The sequence below is a fragment of the Folsomia candida genome, unplaced genomic scaffold, assembly GCF_002217175.1.
Source record: "Folsomia candida strain VU population unplaced genomic scaffold, ASM221717v1 Fcan01_Sc004, whole genome shotgun sequence".
NCBI classification, from domain to species: domain Eukaryota; kingdom Metazoa; phylum Arthropoda; class Collembola; order Entomobryomorpha; family Isotomidae; genus Folsomia; species Folsomia candida.
In genome coordinates, this window is record NW_019091196.1 from 12,055,938 (window position 1) to 12,075,848 (window position 19,911).

The following is a 19,911-nucleotide window of genomic DNA, read 5'->3' on the forward strand; positions in this document are numbered from 1 at the left end:
CGCCTTAATAGCCACCGTATATTGATAAGATAACGTATCGTTTGATGATAAAAGGTTTTGTTTTAGATAAACAATAATAATCTGTTAGAAAATGCACTTTTTTGCACCATAGGTATTTTAATTAGTGGGTGTGGATGAGCGAGTACAGGATTATTTGCAAGAAGAGGGTATAAAATGTTATTAAAATTGAAGCAGTTTTCGGCAGTGAGTAGTGTTATGTGGTGGTTAAAGTATTCTTTAAAAATAGATCACAACCTTTGTAGTTGTTTAACAAGGAAATGTGTTTACGGTAAATATTTGATGATTGATAGAAATGTAGGTAGAAATGCTGCAAAGGAAGGAGTGAAATTCGAGGATGCCCTTGACACTCAATTCTGAAAATACTTAATGCTCATCCTGCCCTAAGTTATGGATAATATTTGGATTGTGCTGGTTGGGGGATGGAGAAAATAATGTGCTATGAGAATCAAGGCAGGTGAGTATTACTTACTACTTTGTATAGGAGGAGGAAAGGATGAGTTATATCGCCGACGAGGTAGGGAACTCACCTTAGTTTTAGTGGAGAAAGTAAAGGGAAAACCAAACACAAGGCAGCGTGGTATCTCACGAGACACCCGAAATGTGCGAGGTGGGGGTCCTTCACGGGGAAAGTAGTGAAAGTTCAGGGGTGTTTTTAGCTTTACGAAATTTTGCTCGGAAAATATTTTGAAATTTTTGTGCTTCATAATTTTTGGAATTTTTTGAATTACTTCGAGTGACCAGAGCTTTTTCCAGTGTTGCGATCGCGTGCTGATGCTTTCTCCACAGAGGATTAGAAAGCATGGCCACGGGATAAAGCAGGATACATAGAGATTGAAATAGTTAGCAAACTCGCGCCCGTCGTGGGAGAAAGTTGGGAGAAAGTGTAGATGTCTGTCGGGTTGGGTCTGTTGATTTCTATGTAAGGTTTATCCTACATGGTACATAGGAATTCATACGATGGATTAAGGCAAGTTTCGTTTTCTCAAGTTAACATTGTGATGCTAAAGAGGTAGCGTTCTGTTAGAAAAATAATTGCATATTTGTGACCCTGATGAAGACGTTTGTTGTAGAATGTTCTAGAAAGATTGGAAAGTGGAAATAAAACTATTTTTTTAAATCTAGTCCTGAAAACCGTTTGAAAATCATTTTAAACTAAAAAAGGTCTTATGATAATAATTAATGTTGCAATTAGACCCGATTTCTGACATAAATTACAACTTATAAATATAAATATGTGCATAGGTTTGAAAATCAGGCCCACAATCTATGCCAGCTACTTATTGTTTGTCCAGAGCGTTCTTCCTGAGTTCAGCGTGCCCTCAAGAAAGCAATTTGATTTGAATAGGAAACTGGAAATATTGTCGTAATGGAAATTACATGTTGGGCAGAGATGATTTCCTTCCCAGAGAGGAGTCGAGAAGAGGAATCACTAAATTACAAATCGCCATCTTATGCCCTATACTCAATTTGTCGAGTCGAAAGAATCATGGGCAGCAAGCTTTCTTTGGATATATTTATATTGTACTCTTGCCCGTCGTGATTGATGGGGAAAAAAAATTCGCTTTTTTATCAATCATTTCCTGCTGCAACTCTCGGACTGATGAGATCTTATTCCCAAGAAAGCAAGGATTTCTTATCAATCCTTGAGAAGCATTTACTTCTGTTGTAAAAGGGTCGTGGTCCTGGCACAATTTTTATGTCGGATGGCTCGGAATATTTTAATATCTTGGGAAACATAAGGAATTGATGCAACCATTTCATTTTAAGAGATTCGTTTCAGAACGATATATGTAGGCATCGTAAATGTTATGCTGCAATAATAATTACAGAAACCTCAGACATTAATAAAAGGCCGTGGAACGTAAATTTGGTTTTCTGTGAAATAGGTCAATAAAATTCAGACAGTAAAACTTCTCAAACTGCTTAAAAACACAATGGAAGAGAAATGCACGAGATGTAGCGACTCGTACATTTTCCTTCCTGCACGTATATACTTTTGCGTAGAATGTTCCACATAAATGCCCATTTTTGTTCACAATTTAAAATTAAAGTTTGAAACAAGTTCTTAATTTTTCAATGCTTCATAAAAATTCGTAGCCTTCTTTGATATTCTAATGCAATTTTAGTACTACTAATCTTTTCCCTAGCCTCGTCATGGTTCTGATTTTTTTGAAACAAACTTTAAAGAGGCCACATCGTAGAGAATATATACGCAATACTCTAACCAAACTTTATCTAACCTCGACTTATTTCATGCAAATGTTTAAATATTGATTTATCTGATTTTGTAAAGTAAAACTAATTTCGACTTTCTACTCTTCTACATTGGGGCAAAGTTGTTTCTCTTTTTACCAAAACTTTCCCTTCCTACTGATTGCTATATTAACTAACTCACTTCACTCAAAGCCCCCATTTGCTTGAATTAGTCATAATAGTCGGTGGTGGTGGAATAGTTCAACTCAACTAATAAAAAATTTAGCATTCGTCCCCTTTTCCCTCCATGACAAAATATCTCACAATTAGCTCAATTTAAAGTTTATTACATCCACTTTAATGATCATGGTTTAACTTTCTTTTCATAACGTCATGCCCCCAGAGCACAACCTCACTGCGGGGTTTACTACCTACCACAGATTTATAGACAACTATTATTTTCTTCATTTTCCTATTTCTCATGTCTGTCAAAATAATTTTAATATGTCGGTTGAGTCTGTAGCCGGATTCCTCTCATGTTTTTACTGTGTGGGTTGAGTGATGATGATCTGTTGTGGTGGATGTATGTATCCCTGCTTGATCAAACTGGCCTATCCTGTATTTTATCGTGATTTTGTCCTTTATGAAATGACTTCCATTTTATTTTATGTATGTATTTGCTCGAGTTTTCGTCCTCCTGACAGCTCGCTGTTATCTGTCTGTTTCTATTTCTCTCTCTCTCTCTTCAAATGACATGACATTAAAAACACGTAAAAAATACGACGCATTCTATTTTACGAATCGCTCTTGAATGTTCGCACACAAGTCATTTCGTGTATCGCGAAAAAGAGCGTGAAAACCCAAGTAAGTTGGTCACATTCATCATTAATTTGAAGCTTTTCTGACGCAGGGATGAAAAAGAGAGGCTGCTGCTGCGGTATGGAATGTGTAAAGATTGATGTTTTTAGACTAATGATTCTTTCTTAAGGATAGCTAATGAGACGGACTGGAACAGATGCAGATTTTCCGGGGATGTTGATACGAGTATATTTTTTTACAATCATATTTCTCCGAAGGCTGAAAGAAGACCGAGATTACATTGTTCCAAGTATAAAAATATACGTAACACGGATGGCTAAAGGATCAATGAATGAGGAAAAATTTGTTTCAAAGTAAGATTGATTCGATTTTGTTCAACTTTTTTTTCTCTACTTTCTTGGGGTGGACTGCGGCGGTCGGTGGTATTCTTAACCACGGCGAGCGAGTGAGGTTAAGAATCGAGGATGTTGTTGCGTGTAAAGATTTTAGAAAAATGGTTTGGATGGATCTCCTCGGAGACGTAAGGAGGAGAAGACGACGACGAAGGGTAGCTTGTAGGCTTGCTGGCTGGCTGTCTTGAGTGTAATGGAACGCCTGCCAAAATAGTTTAATTAGCTTTTACAAGACAGATCTCTAATCTGGAATCAGGATCTTTAATCTTGTTCGTGTTCCTTCTCCGAATTTGCTTTGTGCATCCCTCACATCACATTACATTACTCGCGAAATAACATTACACAACTTTTCTTTTTGCGAGGATGGAAACTGTGTGTACGGCAGGCTGATGTGATTTACTGGGCCATGTGCGACGTAAAATTGTCGTCTCAACACAGGCTATGCGACGACGACCTTCATTCATGGATGGGATTGATTCTGATTTTTTCTTTGGAGGATGAGAGGTATACAATTTTTGCCGTCTTAATTCTTATTAAATGCCTTTCATCTTTAATGAGACGGAGAAATGTTAATTGTGAGTTTTCACTTCCGTGTTCTTTTACATTTGGGGCATCAGTCAGTATTGTGATGAGCTACAAATGCTAATTGTGTAAAATAAACAAGTTTACATTTGCGTATCTTTGATCCCTAGTTTTGCTTAGGTGCAAAAATTGCTTTCACCTTTCGATGCGAATTAAGGTGACAAAGCGCTGATTATCAAAGCCTAATCACACCTGATGAAAGTAAATATCCTCATTCTGTTGAGCATCTCCTAATTCCTGCACACATTTTCCGCTGCGCTTGACCATTCCTTGTGTGAAGTATTCATTAGTGCAAAATCTCCTGAGCTACTTACACCATCCATTCGCCTTGCTGGCTGAAACAGTATACATTACATACACCGTTAAAAATCTGGTAGAGTCAGATATATACTCCGTACTGGTATTGATTTGGTAACAACTTCCTACCGGGTTGGTAGTAATTTGTTTCTGAGTGCTAAATTTTTCATCACGACGACACTACTAAACGGTAATGCCTGTTATTACCAGTGCCAGGGTAGAGTCCGGTCAGTAATGATTTACCACCAATTTTCTAAGAGTGTATGTATGTAGCAGTATGTATTCCTAGCCTTCCTCCTCATTTGCTTTCCATTTCGAGAGTCACGAATTGGAGTGGATGCAGGGACAGAATCACAATTAAGTAACTTTGGAGAGGAAGAGGGGAGGAAGATTGTGATTGGGTTTGTCTCCTTTCTCCTCAATTTCACTTTCTTCATCTCAAGGGGACCACGAAAAGGAAGGAGTTCTCGTCCCGAGTAAGATATACCAAATGAAAATTAAACTAACAAGCAGCACTCGCAGCAACAGCAAGTAAACCAGATCGAATAATATTAGTATGCACGTTTTCCTCCCTTTTTGTTGCAGCCATTTTTGATGGCTTCTTCTATTTAATAATGTGAATGGTGAAGAAAAGTAAAGTGGTATGAATTTCTAAGCTACATACATTTATACCCCGCAATCTTTATTGGTTTGCCCTATCAAAAAAGGAATGAATATGGAGGAGAGTGATGTCGGATTCGGCGGAAAGTCGACCATTTTAATAGTTCATTGTCGTCGGATGGTTGCTTTTTTATTGCCATGTTTAATGTGAAAGACTTGTTTGTTAGTTGTGTGTGTCCTTCAGGGCGTACACAGATAATGGGAAAAGTTGCTTGGTGGGGCAATAATATTATGTAATACTGTCGTATATAAGCATAAACCTACTACTTGTTAGTCCAAAGTCATAGGTTATCTTTGGATAAGTACGGCGTTCATATGCTCATTCGTAAATATTTCTATCATGCAATTATTGTCATCCCTTCCAAAGAAAAAAAATGTACCACCAGGACAAGAAGAGTTACAATGGCGCAAAGCAACACAACATGCATGGCATTAACTCCTTCCGCACTCGTGGATTATTTATGTGCTCCTCATAGCGGATCTGGCAGCGTCGTAAGTTACAAAATATCTGCACAATAATGTAGAATATGATATCGTGGTGTCGGAGGAGGGAGAGATGAAAAAATAGCAACCAAAACCGATCCAGATCCACAACACTTTACTGTCAAAGTGCTGACTTTGAATTGAAACGAGTCTCGAGGAGAAGCATGTGGCATGCAAAACGGGAAAGATGGTGGTGATGATCAGAGGAGATGCAATTCTGATACATGAAGAATTCCAATGCCTGTGGGATGAAGAGCGTGAATCTGGAATTCAAAATCGTCGCCGTTTGACCAAGTCTATATTTTTTTTACTCAAAATTTGTAGAAAACAAGAAAACAAATTACGCAAGCTAAGCTAAGCTATTTAATGAGTGACTTTTGTGCAGAGGACGACCTGGTTGAAAGATCTCCTCTCTCCAGTTCTTTGTGAAATCCATAAAGCACAGGAAACGCCAAGAATTTGAAAGTTGTCTACATTTGCAATAACATAACGTTACATAATGCGCCGTAGTCTTCTTCTGATGGGATTGGATTGGATGAAACTACGGAGGAGGAATGGATGGAGGACAGAAAAACAGTTGTCGAGTATTCAAAGAAAGCTTGAAAAAGAGTGAAAGTGAGTGCTTTCACTTTGGTTGGGCGGCCGAAAATGTGTTTTACAAATCCGAACGCGTTGTCACTTTGGGTTTATTTAGCCATTTAGAGAACGCTGTAGTGCAGATGATGAGACTGGCAGCGGAAAATAAAGTACACAGTTGAGGAGTAAATGTTGGACATTTGCCTACTTGGGGCAGTGACCAGATATAATTTTGGGGCTAGATTGACCAACCGTGACTGTAATTTGAATTTTATCTCGTCAAAATTATACGGATGAGACAAATTTGTCCAGAGTACGTATTTATACACTGTTAGAAATCTGGTATTAAAGTTGCTACCGCTTGGCATTAAAATTATACCGGTCAGTAAAAACTTGCTACCGAACTGGTAAAACTTTAACTATTACTATACCGTATTACTTATCAATACCACGTTGATAAAGTCATATCTGCATGAATACCGCTTGGTATCATTTTAATCCTGGATTTCTAAGAGTGCACTACTAAACGTACATCCTTAATGGTTGTTGTTATACCTCCGAATCATACCTGATCATTAAAAAAAGAAGATGACGACGAACCTCCCTCAGTCAACGCATGGAGAACGGAAACTCCTCCATTTTATCCCTTGAAGCCAATTATTACACTCTAGAGTACCCTCTTATCTGTTGCATACAAAGGAAACGAGAGACTACTTAAACCGACTACTTCAGCAGATTCGCCTCCTTTTTGGAACGTAAGGAGCAGCCTTCTTCTGAATAGTGAAGGACACTTAAGGCTCTGTTCTGCTCAATTAACTTTGATTTGATTCGGTCGAGATTAGATGATGCTGCTCCTCCTGCGAGAATATTATACAATTCCAGTAAAATTTATACGGCTCCGTGCAGAGCTTCGATTCTCGTCGTTGGTCCGTCACTAGGACGGATTTTTAGTGATTTGGAATCCAGTTTGACTTTGTTAATTCACTCTAATTCTTCAGCAGCCCAAACGTGAACATCGCGAATTCGAGCACATTTTAAATTACAACATACATAAACCAATGAAGCAAGTATTTCAGATTCCGCCGTGTTCAGCTCTTTGTTAATTTGTGTATAGTTGAGTAGTGAAAGTGAATCAGCTCTCGATATAAACTCGACTCATTTTGCACCCGCAGGAGGAAAATTAATCAGGAAATATACACTCGAAATGAAATGGATTAATCATGCTGGATTTGCATTTGTTCGCTACATGGCTTTCTCCTGCCTACCGCGGCACATGCATAAGTCGAGTTTTCCATTATCCAATCCTCTTTGCGAACGCAGAGACTCAAATAACACCACGAGACGGACGGGTTTCTCGTATTTGAGTAAATGCACACCTACATACATAGCATAATATTTGCTGAACATGCATATTTACAAGTTCAAAAACCGAAAGTATTTATGCAGTGTTTAGTAAGCCCGAGTCAGGGACATTGTTCTTTTTTGGTTACACTGTTAAGAATCTGGTAGAATATGTAGTTCGTACTGCTAATGGTTTGGTAATAGCTTCTTACCGGTGTGGTAGTATTTTGTTTCAGAGGGGCAAATTTTTCATTCCCACAACATCACTAAACTGTAATGTCCGTTATTACCAGTGCCGGTGGAGTCATATATGTACTCCGGACAGTAATGCTTTAATACCAGTTTTCTAGTAGATTTACTTGGTCCTTTCTGTTCGTGTGATAGGTTTTCGAGCAGCGGAGCAACTTTTTAATGCCTCCAATGAAATCTGACCTGAAATGATAAATCGGTAATCGACCCTTGACTGATATATTTCAAAACGACATCGTTTTTATTCATAAATTTCAAGCCGATCGGATGAGTCATATGTTAGACGCGAGTTAGACGGACCGATATGCCAGATACATCTGTCCTGGCTCGGCCTAAAAACTCAAAATATTTAAAAGTCGCCGTCGTCGTCGTCGTCCACATCACTTATGACTAGTGAAAGTTGATCAAGATTGAGTTGAAATGCGAATCGATACTTACTTTCACTTTGGTTGGTCGGTTGGTGGGATGTCCGTCCGTTACTTACTTTACGTCCATTACTTACCCAGCATTTTGTTGGATAATCATTTTGTTATGTTGTTACTTTACTACTCTCGTGTAACACATATTTCTAATGAGCATATATAGAAACCCGGCACAACTTTTATTGTGAGTTAATAACAATGCTAAATACTCGTTAATGGTTGGATTGTGCAGCTCACTTCAGTAGCAATCAGGCCCCACTACTACGTACTTACCTGCTCGTACCAACCAAAGCGACTGTCGTGGGACTCGACGTGTATGTATGTACATAAGAAGAACGATTTGAGGTTCGTGTCGTGATAGAATTTTAGCAAGAGTTGGCACACTGGAAGGAATGTAGGCTCTAATTTTCTGATTACATTTGGAGGACTCACCATAAACTAAAGTGCGGAATAGTGTATGTACAAATGTAGCAGTAGTACAAACGAAACCAGTGCTAAATGCAGGTGTATGTAGTTTACTTTGCAGTTTTTTTGTACTTGCACACACTCAACCTTATTTGACCCCCCTTTACTTTATTGGCGGATTGTAGTAGTGGTAGTAACCGAATTTTGGTTTGGTGGTGGTGCTGCTGCTGCATGGTCAACTTAAGTAGTCAAGTGAAACATATCGATTCATGCATATTCAATTCACTTCACTAATTTGGTTGAGGCTTATACTCATTTAGCAGCTTATTGTTTTCCTTTGTTGGCTCAGTCCGCCGGTGGAATCCAATCTAATATCACTAATTCGGAGTGTGGGTGTTTGTCTGGCGTTTAGGATCATAAACTTTCGAGAAACAGTGAGACTGACTGTGCGCGTTGGAGTGGATTACGAATGGCTGTGTCCAAGAAGAGAGGAGGAGGATACAATAATTACGAAGGTGCATGACTCGTGTTGTTTTGTCCCAGATTTGGGCTTGTAATGATGATTATGATGATGAGATTTTGAATTTATAGATACACTCTTAGAAAACTGGTAATAAATCATTAATGACCGGAATATATCTATGACTCTACCGGTACTGGTATTACTCTTCAGTAATGTAAAGTTTATCACTCAAAAGCAAACTAATACCAATTGGGTAGAAAGTTATTACCAAATCAATACCAGTACTTTGACTCTACCCACATAATTTTTAACAGTGTAATTTGAAAGCAAATATATACGCTAATTTTCTACCAGTTTTCTGCAATACAAAACCGGGTAAAACACTAATGCGATCAATTGACCTCGTCTTTCTCTCTTTTTGATATAAACACCAAATTCCACTCAGTCTCCAATTTCCTGGAAAGTTGTAATTGCAGCGGAACGAAATCCATAGCACGACTGGACTGACTACCACCCTTTGTTCAGGTCGAGTCATTACCATTATCTTGGATTACACAGTGGCAAGTACCATTTTCCATCAGTCTACATAATCCTAAGTTGCACCACCACATTTATAAAATGAGATGACCAGCAAGGCTACGGTAGGCGGTGCGGTATGCTCATTTTTATGATGGCATCATCATCTCGGGCAAAGGTATAGGCGGCGGGTGGGTGGGAATTGGTTCATGTTTTCTCATGAAGTGAAAGTGCAAGCTGCTAAAAGCTTTTTCCCACTTGCCCCAGTAACCGCAGACACACACACACAAGTGTTTTTTTTCTGTTCAGTGACAAGTCAGCGATTACGACCAGTGAAAGAATTATCTTTTGAACGGTTGGTTGGATAGATGGACGGACGGGAAGCGAGGAAGAAGAAAGAAAGCTTTTATATTTCAAATTGAGTAGGAAATAACACATTTCACTCGGGCTGTCCAATCTTCAAACCGTAATAAAAACAAAAGGTAAATATTTTGGGGATCAAGTAAGTCTCAACATTAAACTGGATGGAAGACGTGGGCCTGACGTGTTTTTGACTGAGAATTGCATGGAAATGAGGGGACTAGGGAAGATTAAGATCAACGTCTGCACTCCGTCCAATCTTGTTCACAACAGCAATAACATCTCGCCAAATCTAAACTGGTGGTGGTGGGTAGAGAATTTGCAAATTATGGTTACCACCATGAATTGTTAAGCATCTTATCGTAACAGGGGATAAGTAGGTTGGCTCATTTCCCTTCATTTCATTTAATGTTATTTGACATTGTGTAAAGAGAACGCCATCACATCACATCACCACGATTACTATTTTCTCATAAAGAGAGAGAAAGCAAGTAGTACATGACACTGTCAATTTGTCAAACTCAGACCGCAAGAGTTGACGTGATGGTGGTTGTTACGACTCGAGTTGAACTAGTCTCGAACGGAATCATGTATTTTATTGGATTTTAAATATTAAAGTGAAGAACAAGTTTTTGATTTAGAGTCAACTTTCTCTCAAAGCACGTGTCACATTCATTCATCTCCTGGCATGGGAAAAAGTCCTGGGTGGCGGAGATTTCTAGTATGGAAGAGATTTAAAAAGCCAATTTAATTTTATGTCGGTTAGCCCCAGCACAGAAATATATGTACATACTTCGTGTGTGAATTATACAATTGGCGAGGAAAGAAAGTGTGTCTTCTGAGGTCAGAGGGAATTTTATAGGGTTTGCCATCATCATCATTGAGTCTGTACGTGGAGATGTTTGATTCTTTGCGAGGAGAGAGTCGGTCGGTGGGAGAAAGCGAGGATATTTTTTGTTTCTCAATTCTTCCCAGAAGGAAGTCAAGTCAAGAGTGAAAGCAAAAAAGAAACGGTTGGGAGGGAAGAGCCGTGTTGTGTCTGCTGATATCTCATTCGACCTCGGCTATGCCTCTTCTCGTTAGAATGGATACATGGTCTCATTCTTCACACATTTTATATTGTTCGACGTGAATCGTAGAATTCTGAAAAAAATATATAAAAAAATCGTACGACCACGCCACAGACATACCACATTGGCCAAAAAGAAGACCACGATAAGAAGCCATTTGAACAGTGGGAAATTGGAGTCATTACTCAAAATACTACTGTGGATTCCAGCACTGTAAGATCGTGTTTAAATCGACGCTAAAAAGGGTATATATTTCAAAGAAATGTGTAGGTGAAGATAGGGATCTGCTAAAACTTTACATCAATTTTCATTCTGATATTTGTGAATCGTTGCGTTTTTGAGTTTATTTGACAAAAATGCAAGAATTATTTTTACGAAATATGCGAAACACTCCTTCTAAAAGTCTCCCTTGGCCGGAATATTGTTTTCATGATGGTAGTTCCACCACAAAATGGGCCCTGGTTCTAAGGGACCATTAAAAATTTTTGAGAGAATAAGGAATGGGTGACATTTCTTGAGAGGGCAGCCTCTCTTTACACCCATCTCCCCAAAGACCCCCGCTGCTGCAGAGCTTTCCCTCCTCGTCCATGTCTCCCAACCAGACAAGACTTTCTCCACTTTCTCTCTTTCTCATTCCGGTCTCTGCTCTGGTTGACCTACTGCATCCAGACTCGACTGCTCCGATTCACGTCAACATACATCGTAGCTCTGGGTCAGGGTAAAAGTTCTGCTTGTTTGGCAAATAAATGCACACTGGACAAACATACAATTTGTTCTCCCTCTCCTTAAAGTCCTCTGATCCTTGCAGCACTGAAGCTAAGCGTGTGACGGTTACATTTTATTTGTGGTGATTCTTTTCCTGTGGAGACCGTCTAACCACCCACCACTACCACAGATATTTCTACGTATATGTAGCTGACAGGATTCATCTTGAGAGACTCGTCGTCGTGGTGGTGGTGGTGGCGTATCATCATTTGGGAAAAGAAGTCTGTAGTTGGATGGCTGGGTAGTAAAAGTGGGAGCTTTCTCTTGCCTGTCTCCTGTTGTGAAAGCAGCTGTGAAATAAGTCGACTTCAACAACTCTGTCCCACTCGGAAGACTTATGGCCACGATCTGTCCCTGAAGTAGGAGGAGGAAGTAGTGCTGAGGCTTTTGTCCTTTCTTGGCACCGTGCACACTACACGCTCCTCGTCACACTGTGTTGCAAAGGTTGTTTTATGCAGTTGGCAAGAAACTGGGAGGCGGTGGTGGTCTGGTGGTGGTGAGTGAAGCAGGGTGACCTTAGGATAGAGTGGATTAAGTGGAGACAGCAGAACATCATGTTCTCTTTCCATGGGGTCAAATCTCGTGGTTTATATGCAGATCAGAGAGCCAAAAGATCCACTTTGCACAATTTGACCCGTTTTGTCACGAAATATTTCTTCCTCGTTAGCAGGAGGAGTGGAAAAAGAGACTTTTCATCAAAATGGAACCTGGTGCACAATTATTAGCTCTAATAATATTATTATCTTGGCTGAACATGCTGGCCCGCATCTCTTTTCTTTCCCCGTATGCACTCCTCCACTCCAGCATCCCTTAGAATGTCAACTCAACCAAATCAGGGTTGGTTGGTTGGTTGGTTGGAGAAAGTGGAATCGAAGCAGTTTCGCTAAACTAAACATGCAATTTAACAAGAAGCGAAGGAATGGAGACCAAGGCGGTGGACATTATGGACTCCCTTCTTCCTACCACCACCGTCTGCATGGTTTGGCAGCAGAGAAAGTAGCTAAGTCCCTAGTTTCGATGGTTTGGATGGTCGAGGGTCAACCATACAGAACAGTTTGTTATGCATGCGAAAAATATTTAATCATTACCGCATATTCACTAGTCCGATAAGCTGTACGAATAACGATGATAACCACATTTCAAAAGTCATGACCCATCTAATTATCATATATTCACATCCACCATGAATAATCCGGGGCATCATCATCCTTAAGAAATTGGCAGTGGACCAGGGACCAGCTTAAGACAGCCCAATAAAGCGTCGTGCAAGGCTTCCTCTCACTCTCTGACCAACCAACCAAGGGATTCTCGGAAGCTGTTCTGTTCTTCTTCTATCCCCATTTGAAAAGGATGAACCTTTCATGCTGGTCGTACGGAGTATGATGTACAACAACTCGGCTTTTCATTCCTCCACGAAAAGAAGGCAAACACCACAAGTCAGGAGGATTGCTTCTGCCTCGTGGAGAAAGTCAGTAGGGGTAAAAGAGTGAAAGTGGTATTCATGTGTGGCTTTTGTGCCCAGTGAGGACAATGAAATGAACATCAGCATCAATATTGTTGTGGCTAAATGTCCCTACTAGTAAATGCTTGTTGAGTTTGCTTAAATTGCAGAATTTTTCCCGTTGCGTTACAAACTTTATCTGCTCGTTTCACCCTGGATTTTTTCGAAGAAGTCACGAAATTTATTTGTTTGTTTTCGTCCTCGACTTTGTAAAATGTGTCGTTCGTTTTGTGAAAGAATGGCTGAATTTATTTGGTGCGGTCTGGTCCAATGAGGTGTAGAATTTACACACTCTAAAAAATCTGGTGATCGGGGTTGTTACCATTTTGGTTCCCGCTTAGTGATAGACTGTCGCCAATCAAGTGGTGGGTGTTCTCACGTGGTGATTCCTCTATAACCAAGCAGTAACAAACTATTACCATCCGGTAAAGTCACATATAGATGCTCACCAGTCGGTGATAATCCGGTGGTAAAACTTCTTAGTGTGTAACCCATAGTCTGGCTACTGGGGACCAATTTTCTCCCTATTATTTTTCGGAGACTGTACTTTCACTCATGGATAAATCAACCTGTAACACGCTCTCCTTTTTCATAGGTATACTTTTAGACTTGGATTTATCTCGCACACAGGCGAGCCGGTGACTTATGGGTTACGGTTGCGGGATGTCTGGAAGTAAAAGTTGGCGTGAACTTTGGATAAGATAAGATTATGGGGTGTGGTAATTATTACGACGGCGTATAGATTTTGTTCGTCTGTAGGTGGACCAATAACTCGGGAGCAGGAGAGGTCACAGAAAATCCTGGGTTCAAGGTCTGGGTCAGGAAATGGCTGGAATCAAATTGCATCACAATATTTCTCACATGCGAGTTGACATTTAATTTTTAAACTGTCGTAACAAATTGTTGTTTGAAGTTTTAGATAAAAAATATAAAGTTTTATTGTTGCCGCAGTCATCTTGTGTCGTTGACGGCAAGAACGATACATAATTTATATTCTCCACTAAGGCGCTGTTCGTAAACTTCGTAACGCTGGCTAACCATGGGAAGATAGGGATTTTTCCCTATCCTGCCCATACTGGCCAGCGTTACGAAGTTTACGAACAGCGCCTAATCCTGTCTCGGACACATCTGCATCAAAATGTATGTAGTAAGTTACATGCACATGGTACATATGCAGGTTGCGTGTCTTCAGTCGTATCAAATTGGCCACAAATTTCTCTTGCACGACTTCATTTGAGATCAAATAAGTAAGTCCAACAACAAAGCCAAAGTTGCTTAATTGTTCGTGATTCTGCAGATTTTTCTCTCCATGCTGCCGGGTTAAACTGCTTTGGCTAACGAACAACCCTTAAAGATATTTGTTGAAATCTTTATTATTTTATCGTTTAGTAGAATTTATTTAGTTTCGTAATATGTATTTTGTACTTTTAAAAGTGAAGTAACTCAAGAAAACCGGACACAAGTTACCGACCTCAGTCAGTCCGTACATGCCTTTGGCGTAAGTGAGTTACAACCGGTTGCAATTGCGTTTTCATCATTTCGTGACTTGAGGGAAAGTCACATTTCAATTCAACATGCAATCACTACGTTACTTTACTTCCTACCTGCACATGTTTTGTTATGCGATGCCATGCTATCTGCAATGTCGTACTTGACGTTCGACAAAACAGCAGCAGCAGCAGCACCACTTTATTTTATTTTATAAAATAAGTAGTTGCCCATGTTGTGCGTCGTATGGGTCGGACAAGACGACGGGCATGAGCGGACGGAGAGTCAAATCCAAAAGTAAAGTCAGTAAATCTGTCGTCAATTTCTTTTAAAGTTTTATGCCTTATTTGCTTCATCCGATAAGTTGAGAGTTGAGTGAGGCATGAGCCAATAAATTTTGCTCTGGTAGAATGCTCAACGTACATAAAATGTGAGTAATGCGTCATCCAAAAGCCATAACGTATTATAAGAAGTTTGTAGCTCATGGGTGTCTAATACTTTCGGGTCGCAAGTGTAAACTTATTTGTTTCGTGATGGGGGAAAATTGTAGTTAATAAGGGACAAGGATATGAAGCTTCTTGATAGTTGAATGTATGTATGTGTACATATCTACGCATTCTAACAATGGAGGTCTCCCAGCGAATGCTCTCAGATTTTGACGAAATTAGTGTTAATCGGTCACAAATTTAATTAGTGTGAAATTTGCAAAAGGCACGATTTGCTAATGCTTAGGTTTTTCAGAGATGTTTGTATTCGAAGAGGAAAAAATATGCAGTAAATTTGGGAAGTGTAAAATTTGTCAACTTTAGAGCACGTTTTCTCCTCTTTGAATGCAAATATTCTGCCAAACATGCGTATTGGTAGATCGTATCATTATGCAAATTTCATATTACATAAATTTGTGGTCGATTGACACTAGCTCTGCCAAAATCCTCGAGCATACCCTGGGAGACCTCCATTGTCAGCGTATAGATTTCATAATGTGACCTGATATTGCACCATCATAACGGAATACAGACAATGGGTTGAAGATTTATGTATAATTTATTACTATTTGCTTCTTCCACGCTCTTATTTCATGTCAGTACTATTCTTTTCACACATACACACAGGATCAGAAGCGAAAGAGGAAGAAAGAATATTGCGTTGCATAACATCATAAAGTACAAGAAGAAGTAGAAAAACTTGCCGTACTGGATTTATCATTGGCAAGCCGGATGGGTACTGTTCTGCATTTCCCTTATCTATCTTCTTAAATATTCCGTCTTTACTTTCACTTTATAACGTCATCCTTTAGTTTACTTTCTCCGTGTTGCACACTCCCAATTTTTCCCCTTATAGAGATAGATGGCTAATATTGTGCGGTACTTTCTTAGTTGTTGGTGGGTAGGTGGCTGTAACTTGCTGGTAATAAACCAGGCTTAGCATCCCCCTTTTACAACGGGGAGAAACATAAAGGCTCTTTGAGTCAAAGTAAATGTCGCAGTTAATATCATAAAGGAAGCAATAAATAGGGATATTTGCCCCAGTCCTGGCTGCACCACTCACTACGCGAGGAAGGAACGAAGAGATGAAAAAAATTGCAAAAGAGAAAAGCATTGTGTGTCGTCGATAATAAAAATTGGGTTTAAAACCAAAACATCTTTTTCTTGGGTTTTACTATTTATGCGGAAAAATATTATACGACTCAAAGGTTACTGTGTGTAATAAGCTTGGGAAAATATCCTCCAGCCGCACCACCACTACCAGTCATTTCCGCATTGCACTACTGGAAACTAGTAGTCAAAGTAATTCCTCCTCGACGTGAGGAATCAGGATGAAACTGAACTCGTACATATGTATGCAAAGCAAACGTGAAAGACGGAGGCGACGACATTCAAATTAACACTAGCGGCACTATTACTACTTCAGTCGACTCGTGTTTGCTTTCTTCTTTTTGTTCTTGCCTTCCCTTCCTCCTGCAGTAGTTGAGTAATAGCGTAGTTCGTTCATTCGATCAGGAGTTGGATCGAGCAGTGAAAGTGAATGAGTGAAAGTTCACCAATTATTAGTACCTTTTGTACTCGCAGTATGACAACGGACGGACCGACATATTTTCCAAGTTGAATTCCTCACACGATGTTTATACTTACAGGGAATTTGACTCGTGCCTCTGCCAGCTTTTACGGTAATTGTGCAAGCTTTTAGAATCACAGAGGAGGGAAAATGTAATGTAGTCGTGCATACTTTAGTTTCGGATGGAATGTTGCTGCAGTCTGCGAATATAATGATGGCGTGCCCTAGGAGGATGTAAATGTAGACATGTTTTGCTACGAGAGAGAGTAGTTATGCTTTGTTATGCTTGGAGAAAGTAAGTGGGGTGGTTGGTTCATGGGTGAAATGAGAAGTTGTCTTTGTAACAGGAAACAGCACCAAGCAACTTAAATATGCCTCCCTCACTGCCACGGCGGCACCCGAGAGAAAGTTAGTGTTCCTATTTAAGTAGATGCTGGGCTGCTGCTGAGTCGACAATTCTTTTCTCCTCTCCCTTCCATACTTTTTAGTGTTATGGGATGCGAAACTTATTTGCATATAGTGCGAGGACCAAGAAAAGCTGCTGCTGCTGCATTTTCTCACTCTTTTCGCGGAGGGTGTGTTTGTGTGTAGGACAAGCGTGTCGCATATCGAGAATCTCAAACTCAATTGTGTGGAAATCAAAGAGTAAAAAAAATTCCGATGCGACATCAAAATGTTTGTTTAAATCAAGACAATGAGTTTCTACTGAGTTCTTTTGTCATTCGTCTCATAAAAAAAGTGTCAGTTTGCCTCCTCATTTCTCTCCCTTGAAGTAAAATAAAAAAACATTCTGGAAAAGTATATGTAAAAGTATGCATGCACCTACTTCTCCGTTTCTATTCGTATTGCGAAAAAAAACTGTAAAACTTGGACCTTCACATGGTACACTTTTTCTGCAATAAAACTACCCAGCACAACCGAGTTCTCGTGTTGCAACGCTATGCAAAGATAAGTTGAGAGCAGTTTTTGGTTGGTTACTGGCTTGGCATGCATTTGAGCTGGTGTGCTGTTGTACGGCCAAGTTGCCAATTGACTGCATCGCCTCGCTCGCTCGCTGCCTCGTTTCCTTTACCAAGTCGAAATTGCGATGTTCTTCTACCCGAATCTACTCCATTTCTTGCTCAGTTTTTCGCCAGACGTTGATCCAACAACAACCAAGAAATCTCTTTGGTCATAGACGGCACGATCCTGCTGCAAGAAAAGAGGGATAGAGAACAGCAGACTAAAAAGTAAGTATTGTGGTCCATCATAACAGCTTGGTCGCTCCTTGATAATCTATCATAGCAGAGAAAGTATTAGTCGAGAGAGGAGAGAAAAGCGCGCAAAGTTGTGATATTAGTGCACAACGCTAGTCGTACTTTTTTTATACTTTCACTCTCTCATCACCATCATCATCATCATCATCATCCGAGTCGCCCTTGGTTGTTGTTGGTTGGTCCTTTATTGGAGGGGAGATAAGAAAGCAGGGCGAAAGTAAGCCAGATCAACAACTTTCTCCTTGAACGGGTTGGTCTAACGGAAAGTCGGAATTCCGTCGCTGGGTTCTCTAATTTCCCCCCGTCTCCTCCTCCTCCTCTCAGGCAAAGGTTGTTCCTAAGCGGAATTATAATAATAGAATTTTTAGCCCTAACGTGAAGTGTTGTTTTGATGTGTTAATGGGTGTGAAAAGTACACAGACAATATTGGAATATTCAGTAGTAAGTAGTGGATCAAAGAAGCGAGTCATTATTGCTGTACATATTCTACAGCTGAATGAAATTGTGAAGGTATGATGATTATTTTGGTCGTTAACCTTTTCGTTATTGACGACATTATGGGAAGCGATGGATGGATTATTACTTCTTATTGTCGTTATCATTATGATTAAATTCATTAAGAAAGAAAGGGGAAGAGATGTATGTTTGTAGGGTAACGTGAGAAGAGTGATATTGCATTTCATCTCGGTTTTTGTTGTTGTTGTTGTTTTTGTTCTTATCTGCGGGGGTTTCATTCTCAAGTTTTCAATGCATGGCACGCTTTATTTGGGTGTGTAATTCTTTTAATATAACACGTCCTCTTCTTCTTGCCATTGATAAGTTGTGTTGTGCGTGGGTTTTTAAGCTAATATTGGACACAATGGAGTGAGTGGTACGTGTTGTCTAAATTTATTATTATTTTAATGTATTATTTATAATCGTGGAGGAGTGTGCCGTTCGTCGGTGGGTGGAAAGTATGGATGAGCTGTTATTTTAAGGTGAATTGACACAAAAGAGGAATGAAAAGGTGCAATATTTTATGACGTGCGTACATAGTTTCCTTTAAAAGGTTGTTCCTCTGTTTAAATGGATGCATAAAAGACGACGGAGGTATTTTTTTATTTCGTTTTTTATTTATCTAGTTTTTGTTGGGGAGCAGTTGATTTTTTTTGTTTGAAAGTTTCCTTGTTTGTTAATACGGAAGGGAGAAAGAGCTGGTAGAATTGGGATTCACAGGAATGAATATGTATGTACTGATATTGATCCTGGTGAAATGGTAGCAATTATTGTTTTGTTTCCTGGAACTGGGAGAAAGTGCTGGGTTTGGTGTGTTGTAAGGGCTCCTATTCAAATCAACAGGCATCCCATACAACCGAAGGAAATAAAACATTCAACAGTTGATTTCATCAAGCACCACGTTTGCTGGAAGTCAACTGAGAACAAAGTCGTCTCTCCGCATTTGATCCACTCACCTGTTGTGATGTGAAGGAATATAAGCTCCCCCATCCAACTTTTCCTGGGTTAGGTACACATAGAATTCCAAAACTTTGGGGAAAACGAGTTTCCCATTTATTTCTCAGTTTTACACAGTTTGGAACTGTTAGGTAAAAGTTTTTCTGAAGCCAGCCAGCCAGCATACGGAGCGAGTTTAGTCAGAGAATTCGGATTCCGTGGTGGTTCCTGTATGTAGCAGGAGCTTATGCATGTTAGTGTGGTTTTATGAATGCTAGGATTTGAGCTTTTCGATGAAAAATATGTATGTACGCAGTGACAAAGGGATGATCTTTGTGGTGGAGTTTTGTCATCCCGTTTTTCCACGTTAATTAGAGAGCTGGTTGAAAATATTGTGGCAAAGACGAGGTTTTGTTGTTAATTATACAAATGGTCCTTTACATGCATATGCATGCATGGATCGAGTACATGAAGTGATTATTATGTATGTATGAGCATTTAAAGCCGTATAATTCATACAAATTACTTATTCATTCACAACTAAGAAAGTCAATAGATCGTTATAA

At 39.6% G+C, this 19,911-nt stretch overlaps 1 protein-coding gene across 4 annotated transcripts in view; it reads left to right on the forward strand.

Annotated features, from left to right (window-relative positions):
* LOC110848064 (protein N-terminal glutamine amidohydrolase) overlaps positions 1-19,911 on the forward strand; it is a 39,324-nt gene that overhangs the window by 994 nt on the left and 18,419 nt on the right. For 2 of the 4 annotated variants that reach the window (XM_035851508.1, XM_035851511.1), the window contains exon 1: positions 17,760-17,887. The exons of 1 other annotated variant lie outside the window; for it this stretch is intronic. The gene's annotated coding sequence lies outside the window, so the exon portion shown is untranslated. Of the gene's footprint in view, positions 476-17,759; positions 17,888-19,911 lie in introns of those variants that run through there. One more of the 4 variants, XM_035851510.1, reaches the window with a different exon arrangement.